Source organism: Anarhichas minor, unplaced genomic scaffold, assembly GCF_050575085.1.
Source record: "Anarhichas minor isolate MPS153535 unplaced genomic scaffold, ASM5057508v1 ptg000014l, whole genome shotgun sequence".
NCBI lineage: Eukaryota > Metazoa > Chordata > Actinopteri > Perciformes > Anarhichadidae > Anarhichas > Anarhichas minor.
The window spans coordinates 602,630-617,952 of NW_027466460.1; the positions used below are offsets into that span (position 1 = coordinate 602,630).

The following is a 15,323-nucleotide window of genomic DNA, read 5'->3' on the forward strand; positions in this document are numbered from 1 at the left end:
TATTATCCCGAAGGAATGAGAATCCGCTGCACCCGCTTCTTGTTCAAACTGCTGGGCACCGATGATTGGTCAAAAGCCGGTGAGGATATTAGCACAGCGCCACCTGGCGGATTGGAGTAGTTACAACTTGGATTGTGAAGGAGAGAGGACGGAACAGCATCTCTTATTAGTGTATGAAGTTGAAGTTGTAGGCCTAAAATGTTGTTTAGCCAATAGTTATTTTAGTTAGTGCTCTACAATAGGGACTCAAATTCGACACAAAGGGGAACACATTTATGTGGCCAATAGTGTGAATGTAATCGTCTGACACACAGCCTGACCAGACAATGCAGTACTTACGTCTAACCACCAGGTGTCACCATTTTATTAAACTGTACTGCCCTTTACTGTATGAGTGGGCAATTGCATCAGAAATGAAACAGGGCTACTTCTAACGCCAGTTTTCATGAATCTTATTGGCTCCACGAGACTGTAATGTAAATTACATTAGCATGCATATATTAGCAAGGACGGCTAACAGAAATGTGGTGGTTAGTTTTAGAGGTCACTAGGATTCATCATAAGGATGACAAATGTCTGTACCACTTTCCATTTCAGAATCAGAATTCATATTTCAGAATTCAGAATTCATATTTCCTTTAATGTTTCGACTTTAAAAAAAAGTAATCTGTGATGTGTTTTTTAAATGCACGTGCTGGCTGCTTGTGTAATGCACCACCGTGCACATACAGCGTGCTAGACCTCTTCACCCTCCGTCCAAACTGGACTCTGTCCTTTCAGATTTCCACACGTTTCTAAAGGGTCATTACTTTGTGGTTTCTGCACTTTTAAGCGGTTAATTACAAATCATGTAGCCCATAGAGTGTTGCCAATTATGTGGTCAAAGCAAAGTGATGTACGATTAGTTTAATCCCTCGCCTCACCTTCCAGGCACCAATTGCTTCCTGTTCATTTCTGTATATGAAAATTATCTAGAGCAGACTTGAAAGAAGCTCAAAGGCCTCACCAAATCCCTGTCTCATATAGGCACACGTAATAAAATACCATACGCCTTTAAAGTGTTCGGCCTGATGAGATGTGATGCAACTCTTGTTTTCAGCAAGGAGAGGGCAGGAAAGATATTTATCATAAAGTGCACACAATGCATCCAGTCCAGCCCTTTGAGACTTGAATACTACCAGGTTTAAAGTCTTCACTTTAAGTTCCTTTATGAAAGGGAGTAACTGAACAACACATTAATTAATTTCAGCCTTTATTGCTGAGCAGCGAATCCTGTTAAATCTAATTTCACCCAAACAACAGATGTGCTCATTTCATTGGGGAAATCGGATATGAATGTTGCTTCATCATCCATAAATGTATTACTAATGCACAAAGGCAACAAGTCAGCTTACTCTTTACATTAATATTATCATTATTAGATAACGCTGTTATCTAATAATGTTACAAACTAATTATAGTGTCTGTATGTGCGCTGGCTTTGGGTTTGTCAGTTATCACATTGAGAGTGTGAATCCTTTGATGTTTTGGAAGACATTTCAATCTCCCGTCCGACCACACTGATTGTTACTGACTTTTCTAATTAACAATATTTTGTTCAAAATAAAACTACAACAGCAACATTATGTTTCTACATTGTGTCTTATCATTGCAATGCTGCTGCGTGTTCTACTGCTACTGTAAGTTGACTGTATTCTGTTATCTTGTGTTTATATATTAGCCTAAATATCTGTATATCACATATTGATATCATATTTATAGTTATTTGTTCATATAATATCAATGTTATTGTCACATTTAGCTTGATTACAATTATTATACTCGCATACAACTGTATCTGGAAGTATATATTTTAAATACAGCTATATAGTGGGTCACTTTGATCTACCAGGAAAACGCTCTCTTGATTTTGAACATATATTTATACACACTGCTCCGAGGTAAGGTATTGTTTATGGATTTGTAACCTATCTGCTATTAATAGGCTTTATAACTCATTTGTAACCCGTTACTATCTATCTGGTCTGCATTGGGATTAATGACGTTTTCTATCTCTATTTTGTTATTTAATCATCATCTAGACTGTTAAAGAATTGTTCATTTTCTAAATATTTTGCAAATGTCCTTCATTGTCTTTGATTACTTACATTAAATTATTATTTTTTAGCACCACTAGAAGATGAAGTACATTAGCAGTAGGCAGTAAAGGGAGTTAGAAAAAAACTCAGAGGAGCGTTTGCTTCCGGAGCAGCGTCCCCCGGTTCCCCCTGTCGGAGAACAGCGGCATCTGGAAGGGAGGAGAAAAGGAACAAGCCGAGAGAAAACGGAGGGGAGGAGAGATAACACAGACAGGAGCGCAGCGGACTGTGGAGAGGAGGTGAGCGGTGTGGTATGCCGACAATTTCAGCTCGAACACGGGGAGCTGTTGTGGTCGCAGTCGTCCCCCGCCTTGAATTGGAGTGGAAACGTGAGTTTAACTTTCCATATTCTTCCCGACGCGACGCATTGCTTTGGCGTCTGAAGGGCCCTGCTGTGTTGCGAACGAGTCGGGATGGTGGGGGGGGGGGGAGGAGACCGAGAGGCTGCGGCGGCAGATGGGGGTATTAACGGGACCCAGCGCGTGTGTACCTTTTTTAGTTAATGCTTGGAATATTTTGGCGACCGAGTTGTCACGTAGTGTCGTGGAATGCGACGGTTGTTGGAACGTTGTCGCGAGCGGCCAGCCGTTGACCACGGCTACTACAAGGTTAGCTAACTACAAGTCCACCGCTATGTTGTGATTCTAATGTATGGAAACAACAGAGCTGTGCAGTGACATTTGTGAAAGCTCGAGATTCTTACTGTGTTATGTGAAGGGCCTATCTGCTGGTAAGTAGTAGTAAGTAATAAGCTAACTACTACTTCACTACTACTACTTCTAGAAGTTAATCAAGCAGACAAAATATAAATCGTTTCATTACACGTCTAACCATCAACACCTTCATATACAGTAGCTACCTGTCATAATGTCTTAATTGATACAAATTGGTTGTGTTCATTGATTGTCAGACCAAAACCGAAAGATACTGAAATTTCAGTTATATAAAATAGTGAAAATCATTAAACCCCTTGAAATGTGAGAAGTTAGGGTGAAAAAAGAAATTGGATAATCAAAATTGATTGTCATTAGTTTTCTGTGAGTCGACTAATGAGAGTCGACTAACCGTCTGAGCCTGACAGGACGGTTCACCCTGTCCTCTCTAGGCTCTCGTTCAGAGATGCTCCGCGGCGTGTCCTGTGTCTGGCCCCCGTGCGGGTCTCCGTGCTGAGCAACCATTTGAGTAATAAAGAGGTTCATTGTGACACAACCCAGCATGACGGAGGGTGTTCTCATGACTTAGGTGGAATAGTCTGGGAGCTGCAGGCCGACACGAGGCTTGTGTTGGTGCATGGTGCTGACTGGCTGGACGCGGCGAGCTAGCTAATCGTTTCCAGCCTTGCTTTGCTAGTTTCTGCCAGGCCCTCGAGATAACACGCCTTGTTTGTTTAAAAAGAAGAGGAAGAAGAAAAATACACGGAGCCACTTAATGTCGTGTTTATGTCTCGAGAATGTTGTGGATAACTTTACGGTTTTTAAATTTCTCAGTAACTTCCACAAGAACCGGGTATGTTGTAGTGAAGGATGCAAGGACAAGTGGAACCGTTAACGTGGTACACACTGCGTGTGTCTCTGTGTAGGGAGACGGAACACTTAAGTTGTTGACAATAACTTGAATTAGCGAGGGAACCGTCTGGTTCCTCTCGAGTGCACCACTGGGGTTTCTCTCCAGGTGACACCTTGTTTTGCATGCGTAAAAAAAAAAAGCATAATGAATGCAACCCTATTTAGTGCTACACAATACTGTAAACAGCTAGCACCTGCTGTTTTTTGGGCAGCGGTTGTGGTGGCTTTACAGCGTTTACTCTGGTTTGCTAAAAGTAATAGCGTGGACCACAAAGAGTAAATGTGTCACTGAACGCACCACCGGAGTTGAAATGGTGCACTGTCATCTTCTCTCCCTCCCTCCCTTCCTCCCTCCCTCTCCGTCCAGCCTCCTCGCCCCGCAGGCTTGCTCTTCATCCAGGCCTGGCCTCGGTCTGCAGTGTGTGTTTGTGCGTGTGTTTGTGCGTGTGTTTGTGTATGTATGTGTGTGTGTGCATGTAGAAACATGATGTCATTGCTAATTGCTCAGGGCTCCTGCCCTGTTCAGTTAAGGTTTATATTCTGCCCCTCTCCCCCCACTCCCCTCCTTTCTGCTCTTTTATTATTATTATTATTATTTCCCTCTTTATTTACTCTCCCTCCCTTTGTAGCGTTTTCTACATAGGATTTGCTGAGCAAGGAAAAAGTGACTTGGACATTTATGGGCCGAGTTTTGGTGCCAAGCGCTGCGGTTCTGGTGTGTGTGTGCGTATTATTTTAGCTTTGGTGTTCTAAAAAGTACCTCGGTTTCAAGATCCCCCCCCTCTTCTGCCGAGGTAGCCTCTATCACAGAGGAGAGACACGCATTTACACGGTGCGTACGGATGTGGACAGAAATAGCAATGCAGTAATGTAAGCCCTGTGGAGCCGGGTAGCTCGTCAGTCACCCAAAAATACCAAACGATATCTCGGCTAGCCCCAAAAGTGTTCTGCAGATTGGATGTAATTACGTTGGCAAGGCTATAGGTGTGTGTGTGTGTGTGTGTGCGTGTATGTGTTTGTGTGTGTGGGGGGTGTTGGGACTTTCTTGCCTTGCAGCACTAACCCGTTTAACTCTGTGTGTGGTCGAGGTCATGCACAACAGCTGATGAGAGAGGATGGTGAAACCGTGCATGTGCATACAGGCTTGTATGACTGTGTGTGTGTGTGTGTGAGCGATCAGATAAAGAGCGTGGAGATCCGTTATCAGCACCCTGCTTCCCCTGTGAAACAATACCACTGGTCCGCCCTTGACCAAACTAGTGTGTGTGTGCGTGTGTGTGTGGGCATGTGCATATTTGCGCGTATACGAGTCCGACCAGATTGGACAGATGATTGATGGAGCAGAGAGTGGATTCGTCCCAGGCTGTCGAGAAAACCAGACTGCGGTTTGTTTGCGTGTGTTTATGTGTGTTGTTGCCAATCTCTCTCTCTCTCTCTCTCTCTCTCTCTCTTCACTTTCAGCCCCCCCATCGATGCCCCTCAATAGGCGTATTGTGCCCACTGTCAGGCAGGCTGCAGTGTGTGTGTGTGTGTGTGTGTGTGTTGCATTGTTGTTGCAGGGAGCAGACAGCCGTGAGGTGTGTTTGAACAGAGAAGGAGCACAGAGGCCCCCGTTCATCCTGTAGGGTGTGAAGCTGAGCGACGGGGCCCCCCCCTTTCTGTCCCGTCTGTCAGTCTCGCTCACGTTTTTTTTGACGTGTTTTCCTGCGTGAGCCGCATCACCTTGTTGTGGCTCAGTTTGACGCTGCACTCTTTCTTCGCGCTCACACTCGTGTGTGCGTGTGTGTGCATGTAACGTGTCGGGCCCCTGGCAGCCCATCGCTGATCGGCTGTCTTCTCGCTGTCAAGTCTGTACGCAGGTTATTCAGATGAGCTGTGGAAGCGGGCGAGGGCAGACGGAGTGTTCTGCTCTTTAAGGGAGCTGTACGCACACACTCTCTTTTGTTTATATGTTTCTGCTCCCGATGTTGTCTTTTCCACTTGGCTGCACTTTCTCACGTACTGTACAGTTCATCACTCCCAGTTCAGCTGCATAAGGGTTTTCTGCCTCCTTCCCTGACTTTCAAACCCATCGTCACACACTGTGAAAGCCTCGAAGTGATGGAACAGGCTGAAAAAGGACAGACTTGGTAGTCTTATCTCCCACCATTGCTGCATTCACCAGGAACCATATACCTGTTTATGAGAAGTACTCGTCGTGACGTCACCCATTGGTTTGTGTACTCCCTTTTTGAAGCCTTGTGTTCGGCATTTTGGCCTTTCAAATGCTAAATTGACCGATCAAGAATACAATCGACAGCATATTAATAATCGTTAGTTGCAGCTCTACAACGTTCAGTCACAGAGTGAACTTTTCCAGATCAGAGATCAGTTTAGTCAGTAGGTTACAGCCAAAACAAAGACATAGGCCGTGTGCTGTTTGCCGTGTGAAATAGTACCCCTGCTGCATTTCCTGAAGGGTCAAGTTTTATTTCATGAAGTGTATCAATTTGTTCCTGTTTGCGATGGTGCTCTTCTTCTCTGGTGATGTAGCCCCCCCCCCCCCCTCTATAAAACGCTACAGCAAGCCTTGCTCCTAGCTTTTGACAGACCCTCCCTTCTGTCGTGACAATGAACCTTGGGAGCTCAGGATTGTATGACGGTGGTTCCTGCGTGATGAGCGCTCAGGATGACGGGCGACAGGAATGTTGAATCATTGATCTCATTGGTTCCTGACAGATGCCTTCCCTGGGTTCACATCCTGTGGGGGGGAGTGGTGATAAGTCAACATCTGTGCTGAGGATGTGATTCATGCGATTGCATAATTAAAAAAAAAAATTTGATTAGTTTTGTAGACAAGAATTGAGATGACTTAAACGGTGTAACTTTGATGGAACATGCGGTGCTGGAAATGCTGCGTCAAGCTCGTCCATGAGAATACTCGGCTGGTATCTGGGGGAAACGACGACGATGGCTTCCACCGGTTGGTCGGGAGAAAGAGACGGCCGCTATGTGAGAGGACGAGAGCGAGGGAGGGGATGGTTTAAAGTATTGGCGAGGGAGCGATGATTGCAGTGGTGTCTGTGGTTCCTTTGGCAGCGAAGGGACATTCCTTTTCTGATGAGTCACCCTCTCTCTCTCTGATATGTTTTCCTTCCTCACATCCCCCCCCCCCCCCTCCCCCTCCCCTCTCTCATTCTCGGAGCGTCTCTCCTTCTTACTGTCACAATCTCTAGTCCTTTTGTCAAAACTTCCAGCCAATCAGATCGGACCGGGCCGTGCAATCTCGTGGCGTTATCGTGGACCGGCTCGCCACAGGCATTTCTCATGAAATGCGAGATAGCAAGGCCATGTTCAACTCACAGTAACACACACACACACACACACACACATAATCTGAGTTCGAGCTGTGTCGTTTGTGTCTAGACGTCCTCTCGGATGTCCTGTCACATCTCAGCTATATATAGGACCCACAGTCTCGTCACCGCTCCTGCCCTCGCCTCAGATCCGACGGGGGCTTTCTTCACTGAGAAAGGGAGAGGGGTTTCAAAAACAGACTACTGAAGGAGACAAGAGAGCTGTAACGCTTACAGTCCAATAAGAATCCCTCAGAAACTTTCTCTGCTGATGAAAGAAGCGACGGGAGCTTGCAGCCATCCAAAAATATGGATAACAAGTGAAGAGGTATGTGTGTGTTTTCATTAAACAGGATGTGTGTTTGTGCGTGTGTTGGAGGGAATGTTTGCAGTTTGAAAGAGCAGTTTTCAAATCGCAAGAGTCGCTACTTTAATTCCCACTTCTGCTATTGACAATGCATTACTAAGAGGTAAGAGAAACGTTTTGTCTGGAGACCATCAAATGACAAATGTGTTGATTTACTCAGCTGTAGCCAATTAGTGGTACTGCCGATCAAGAGGAAAACTTGGTTGTTTTGTTAATGCACGTCCATGTTTGTCATGGTACCCACACGTCACTTATTTAGATATTTAAAAAGATTGTCCGCTCCGCTATGATTCCAATCCTCAGTCGAGTAGCTCCCCAGTTTAACCCTCTGAACCCCAAAACCCGTCGCCAAAACTACACCGTTTATCACAGCCAGAAGCTGTAAAAAACGCCACTATCGTCAGATTTTCATCTTGAATGCATCATGTGTGACGAACGCTTCCGTCAGAAAAAGCAACCGAAGCTAAGCTTAAAATTAGATAGATAGATATATACTTTATTCATCCCGCAAGGGGAATTTTGTTTAAATTGTGATCAACATTTTATTCTACATGTCTCATTTTAAATTTCGCCACAAATAAACCGTTTACTCTCAACATTCCTGTGAAAAAACATTAAAGTCACAACAGTCCCGTGTCATCACATCAGTGAAACTTGGATCTGCAGGCTGCTGAGCACAGAGCATTGAGGAGAGGAGAGGCTGTAAGGAGAGGTTGTCAGAAATCTCAATATATAAAGCACGTGCAGCCCCCATTTTGTTTTTCCAACATCGGTTACACTTTTGGACACTTACCCAAATTTTGGATATATGGATTCCATTGTTTGCCAATTTTTGTAAATTAAATGATCAAAGAAATTCAACTTGAGTTCTCTCTACCTCTAGCCATGGCTGTGCTGTTCTACTTTGCAGTGAAGATTAAGGCCACAGAGAGGAAAATGTGACGGGGGTAAAAAACGCCCCGAAAGTGCTCGAGGCTCAGAGGTTTAATATAATTTTGTCACTATAGTGGAAAAAGAGGAGGCTGATGGGAAATTGAGGAACTTCAGTTGAGTCGACCAAACTTCTTCTGGCCCAGACGGCGGTAGGACCTCCTCCACTGTCCGGTGTGACGGACTCTCGGGCTGACAGCTCTGCCAGCGGGACACGCTAGGATTCACAACGTAATCTTTGACCAGGACGTGCTTTTTTAAAAATTTATTCCTCCCACTGTGTGGATATCTGGTACTTCCACATCTGTGACGTTCAAAGGCAGGAAACCGCGAATCTTACTCGTGAAACGCGCCGCTGTAACTGAACGGAGGCCGAGAATAACACATTTCTCATTATTGTAGATGAGATCATCAGTAATAAACATTATTATTACATCAGTAATAACATTATAAGAAAAGAGACCACATGCAGAAGACATCTGGTCATTAGGGGTGGGTGGGGCATACAAATTATGTTATGTTATTAATTCTCAACGCTTACTATTTGCCATAAGTTATTATCTATGAATCTTCCTAAATTTCATATTATGTGTGTTAGGATTTAATGTGGTCATCATGTTCAGTAGTCAGTGTCGTGCTGCTTCAGATGATCCGTGGCGTCCGCAGTAGGCCTACGGTGGCCTGTGTGGCCCCCATCTCACAATGCAACGTGTATTGTATGTGGGGAAAGTATAAATACACATGCGCAGAGTGTTGCTTTATTTCACAAATTTGATGACTGGTGGGGCTGACATTGCGTGTTTCAAATTTGATTGGCTACCTGTCGGCCAACACTAGCTTGGAATTGACTGCTCGGCAAGAAGAGGGGAGACTCTTAGCGACCGCTAGCGAGTTTGGATTATATACTCAAGCACAGGTGTGAAACCTTTAATTTGGAGGAGAAATTGGAATTAAATTGTCTCAGTGCCCAACCGCTACTGGATATTATCTTAACTCAAACTGTTGGTAAAATGAACGTCTTCAAATAAAAGGTGGTTAGCATACAAAAGAAGACACCCTTTTTGTTTTCCCTGTCTGCTTTTTGGTGGAGATAGTACTTGGCCGATGACGGCGTTACAACGATTTGTAAAATCTTTCTGAGGGGAGAGAGCAGCGGGACTCCTCTGGACTACGCTGTGAAACAGGGTTTACGTGGACGGGTGAACGTCGCTGCTCCACCGAGCAGCATGACCATCAGGTGGAGGAGAACCGGATCATGACACGTATTAGACTGTGTGGAAAATGTGAAGCAGCGCTGCGGGCCCACGACCAGTCGCCGGAGTCTCTGAATCAGAGACACAGAGACAGAGAGACACAGAGAGACAGAGAATCATTTGAATGTCAACATGACACTCCTGAACTCTGAACTATGTAAAAACTCTACTGGACGTGGCTCTACTTGTTGCTCCCTGTCTCTACTCCTGGCACAGCTTGTGTGGCCTCAGCATCGCGTCCAGGAAGGAGCCGTCGTCTCATCGCGGTGAAGTCGCGCTGGCCACACGACCGGCTCACGTGTGTCCCACGGAGGGACTGAAATGGGACTTCCCTCCTCTCGCTGCGCTCGGCTCTGTTTCGGCGGGGCGCGCTCTTTTCTTCCCCTCCCTCGACCTCCCCTCACCCACCCACAGGAAGAGAGGGGCTGGGAACCGGGGCGGGGGGGGAATAAGTGGGGGGTAGGGGGTAGGATTAACTTGCTACCAAGCTTCCCAAATCCAGGAAATTCATCCCTGGGCTTCTGTTTCTGAAACGTTTCTTTTCTTTTTTCCACACGTCATAGGATTCCAAAGTCTGAGAGTGTGTGTGTGTGTGTGTGTGTGTGTGTGTGTGGGTGTGTGGTGAGAGGCTGTTACAGAACGCTCTGTTGCCCCCGGTGGTCTTCATTTAAATATAGGCAGTAACTATATAAAGGCCGCTCACTCTCACCTTGTTTGTGTTCCACTGCCGTGGCCCTTCAGTCTGCTCAGGGTCAGTGGATGGAACCTGTCCACACATGCAACCTCCAATTCCAAGAGCTCTGTGTGGGTGTGGGTGTGTGTGTGTGTGTGTGTGTGTGTGTGTGTGTTTTGTCTGTAACCTTTGTTGACCAATTAGAGGTTTTTGCCTTGACCCCCCCCCACCCCCCCTGAAAAGAGAGACATGCCTGAGATTCTTTTGGCACACCCTGGAAATTCCTCACTGCTCTCCTTTTCTTTTGTGGTCATTCTGTCTCTCGCTCTCCCGCTCGTGGAAACCGCGCCGGAGGAGAAATGATACCTTTCAACAGTATGTGTACAGTACATCCACTGGGTGGACGTCAAACTGCAGCGTGAATAAAGAGGTATCACAGTAGAGCTATTTCTGTCCGTACACTGCTGCTGCGAGGACGACGTACGGCCACAGAACTCTGTGTGTGTGTGTGTGTGTGTGTGTGTGTTTGTGTGTGTTTGTCTGTATACAAGACTGTTTGTTTAAGCTGCAGTCTCAGAGTTTTGTCACTGTGTCTCAGTAATTTCCCGCTATCAACAATATATGGATGTTCTCTCTCTCTCTCTCACACACACACACACACACACACACACTGGGCCTCCCCTTCCGCTGTTATTCTGGAAACCAGATCCTGTAGATGGCTATTGTTTTCCTACCTGATTCTTCCTTGTTTTGTGGACACACACACACACAAACACACTCCACACAGTGAGCTTGGAGAAATATATCTATATATATAATAATATGTCCAGAATAGACCAGTCACCAGCCATCTGTTAGCTTTGTGTCGGGCTGATTGATGTTTTTTTTTTTATCAATTAATTTTGATTTGCTAGTAGCTGCAAAATATGTAGCTCTTCATATGAGGTGACTAAGAATAACCCTAATATATAAACATACTCTGTCATTTGAAAATGCTGCATCGCCACTTTTCTCATGGCTGTGCTTCTGGTCATAAAACAAACCTGCAGTTTGGGATCCGAGTGAACAAATAGGCACATAAAACAACATGGAGTCTGCAGTGGAGGCCGGTCCTAAAGCTGTTTAGAGATTTATATACAGTGAAACGGGCTTCAAATCAACTGTGATTGATACAGGGAGTTAAATAGTCTGTGTAGACATAATGTAGCGATCTGCCTTTGTTTTATTTATTTTTACATTTTTTTACCCCCAAAAAGTGATAATAATAATAGCATATGGCCACACTAGTGGTTGGAATGTGAAGAGCTCTCCAGCTACATGTGTTTGGTTAGCAGTGTTGCTAACCTCTCAGCCTGGTTTGTGGAGGCCGTTTGCAGCTACATGAGGGTCCGGCCCACTCTGTCTGCAGCCAATGACAATAAAGCCAGGGGAGATCTGGGACGGTTGCCTGCTATTTTACGAGCTGGTTGACACGTTCACATCCTCATCCAAAAAAGTTAGAAAAAACAACAACACCCAGTTGCACTTTCTATTCTGCACGCCGTCCCTCGTTGCCGCGAATCCGTCCGTTTTTGTTTTATCTTTCCGACGGGCCCCGGCCTCTTAACTGTGACAGTTTTGCTTTTTCAGTCAGTCTTTTTTATTTGGCAACAGATGGGGTTCCTTACAGGCAGAGGGGGAGACGAGAGCAGGAGGGGGAGGGGGGGGACTGTAAATCAGGGGTTTGTAGAGCGAAACGGGTGGTTTTATGAGAGTTTACAGACCTTCTTTACTTTTAATGAGAAAAGACAGCAATTCTCTTCTAGACAAAGGAAAGAGGAGGTGTGTGTGTGTGTGTGGGGGGGGGGGGGGGGGGGGGGTGTGAGAGGTAGAAGATGAACGTAGGAGAGGTAGAGGAGAGGAAACGGCCAAAGAGAATGGGATAAAGGAAAGAGGTAAAAGTCAGGTGGGATTAGCAGAGGAACTGGACTGGCGAGGAGCCTTGAGAGGGGAAAGGGCGGGGAAGGAAGGATGAGAGGTCTGTCGACCTGCTGGCAGGAGTCCACTTGGCTCATGAATGTTCAAGAAAGCAATCCGCCTCTTCCTCGCTCGTCCAGAGTCTGGTGGTGGAAAAGAAAGAGAGAGTGAGTGGTGGAGTGTTCGCAGCTGCTCCCTCCATTCTTTGGTGGAGCCAGACCCCTCCCCCCCAACACACCTAACATTATATACCACAGTAACAACACGCACATGCAACAGCACACACTCGGTGGGTTAGCCAGAGGGTCAGGAGTCAAAGGTCAAACCGTCATGCTGTGACACATCCTAGATCTGATTACCCTCCTCCCTCTGTCAGTTTGGAAGGTTCACCCTCATATTTACTACTCGTGTGTGTGAATGAGTGTTTGTCTCTGTTTTGTCAGCGCTGCCCTGCCCACTGGAGGGGCCCTGTAATCATGCCTAGACCCGTCCCCCCTGTCCGCTGCACAGGACTGCAGGAAGCCCAGAACAGACACCACGATCGCTGTCGTCCCGTCCAATTAGAGGCCATGTCCAGATGCCGTCGGTACTGGAAGTCACAGCTTTAGTGCCTACTTGCCGCCGAGCTGGAGCTCCACCCGAGTGTCAAAAGCTTTACGTTTCACATCCGTGTCTGTAGGAAAAAAAAAAAGTTGTTATGCAACTCCAGAGCGGTCTGTAGTTAGTGTTTGGCCAGAGACACATTTGTGTCATCAAGGCTCTACTCCAGCACACTGGGCTTGAAACAGTCGGGATGAGGTTAAAGTGGTACCTTTTAAAGGGCACCTCCACCCATTTTGCACATCAAAGTATGTTTACAGATCTTGAAAACAGTCGAGCCAAAAACCAACCACCGCCCACCGACGGTAATCTTGTCAATACCGATAGCAGCGTTTCTCTTTGTTTATACTTCTGTAGACGGCGCGTGAGCTCCGAGGATGCGTTAATGCTCAATGCCCTGTTCGTTGCATTACTCTCCGACACGACAGAGGGCGTACAAACAACATGAACTGTGAAGAATAATAAAAAATAAACTAGTGTAACCGGCCTCCACTATGCCGAGGAGGGATTGTAATTATCTGTAAACTCATAGCTCATATTCATGGCCTACTTTATTGCCTTTGTACAATCACTGTAAAGAAAGAGGTCAAGTGTTTTAGGTCTTTATTCACAGATTATCTGTCTCATCTACAACTGGCAGGATATAGTGACAGTCTGAGCAAATATAACAAAGTTATTGTTAATATTAGTCACCAACTGTAGCTATAAAGACTGCAAGTTTTAAAGTGATCAAAATCTGGACCTCATCTCTGCCTGAGGCCAGTGTCTTGAAAGCCACATTGGCTGTTCACTGGCATAACACACCCAAATCTCGGCAGTTGAGTTGCATCGTGGGTAAAGTAGGTGCCAAAGGTTCCGAGGTCGTGGGCCCCACCATACACAAAATAGTTGTAAGCTGTGTATTAGGAGGTCTGGAGGACGAGGTCATTTGTACTGTCTCCTCCACACCGGGCAAATCGGTCAAGTTGTGGGAAATATCGCTCTTCTTCATTTTGTAGGGATCACATCCAATATGTGTTTCTGCTGCGTGCAGGTTCAACCAACCCTTTTATGTGTTCACTTTCCTCCATTTCCAATTCGCTCAGTATATAGGTTCTTCACTTCCTGCCCTCCATCTGAATTACATCATAATAGTCACGTGATTACAAACAATCTATTGCATGTTTTGGGGGTCTTTGTGCCTTCAGTTGGGACATCAGCAAGGGAAACGCATGCTTAGATATACTGAGGTCAGGTGGCTGACCAAAAACCTTCTATTATCTTTATACTTAATCTACAGGATGAATGGGGGACTGGTTATAATAAAAGCACTATAATTCCATAAACTGTTCACTTAATATAACTGTGAACACCCTTAAACACAGTACCACCAGCAATGACTCTTGTACTAAGGGGAGGGTGGTAGACCGCGATTACACATACCACATCCAACCGGTAAAGCCAAGTCAGCAGCAACATGTCACGGGAAATGATTCATAAGTTGTTAGTGTAGACAGACACCCCTTCATACAAATACTTTCTCGCTGTTCCCAGGTATGCAGACTTGTCGCAGCAGGATTCAGGGAACCAAGCTGCACGCCCTGTCATTTGTAATCCCAGAATGCAACGTTTTTATTGCTATTTTTCAGGACCGAAAGACTTCTGACATGACATCTCTCTTGTAGTCTATGCTTAAACCATTAGAGAAAATCCATTACAGTACACACATCTGATTTCAGGTCAAAATTATACAGCTGCTCTTCAGATGGTTTACCTTTTTACCACAAGTCTGTGTAACAGCTAGTGTTGCCAGACAAACCAGATGTGTCTATTGTATCCGTAAACAGTATTGGCTCAGTATAAGACCGTTGCTTTGGCAGATCAAGTGTTCTTCGGTATGTGGGATGAACGAACCAGCTGTGTGCAAAATGTGAGAGACTCTCAGAAAGCCTCGGCAGCAAAGTTCTGTGGGGTCTCTGGAAAATCTTCAATCTTTAATAATCTTTTAAAATCTTACTATGTCCAGCAGTATTCATTATTCATACTGCAAAACATTTATTAACAAATATACAGCAAAATAGCCTTGTGGTGTGTCCTCTCTGGATCGGGTGTTCGATCCCAGACTCCTCCACTCCACATGTCCTTGTGTCCTTGGGAAGACGCTGAACCTGAGTGCGTGTGAATGGGTGAATGTTGACGACTATGAAGGTGCTGTATACATGCAAATCCAGTTACCATTATATTGCCTTCGAATACCCGGTTGTTTCTGTTGCAAATGGTCCGTAGTGCAAATGTGTAGTTTAGTCTTTCAACCTAAAAAGGAGTGGATTTATTTTCTCTGCTTCGACATCATGGTTCCACTCTATTAAAAGACTCTGTATGCATGAAGTCAGCGAAATATGTCAACGAGAGAGCAAAGTTCATTGCATCTACTGTATGAAGTCTTGTTTCTATTGTGAGAGAAAGAGTACGTATGTACAAACAGTCTCATGGCAGTTTGTGAAATAGTCACGAAATACAATCTATT

At 45.3% G+C, this 15,323-nt stretch overlaps 1 protein-coding gene across 5 annotated transcripts in view; it reads left to right on the forward strand.

Moving 5' to 3' along the window:
* Window positions 1–2,309: 2,309 nt before the first annotated feature.
* The window catches only part of apbb2b (amyloid beta (A4) precursor protein-binding, family B, member 2b), a 42,210-nt gene continuing 29,196 nt past the window's right edge, over window positions 2,310–15,323 (forward strand). For 3 of the 5 annotated variants that reach the window (XM_076091012.1, XM_076091015.1, XM_076091016.1), the window contains exon 1: window positions 2,310–2,467. The gene's annotated coding sequence lies outside the window, so the exon portion shown is untranslated. Of the gene's footprint in view, window positions 2,468–2,589; window positions 2,747–2,789; window positions 7,367–15,323 lie in introns of those variants that run through there. The other 2 variants (XM_076091013.1, XM_076091014.1) reach the window with 2 other exon arrangements.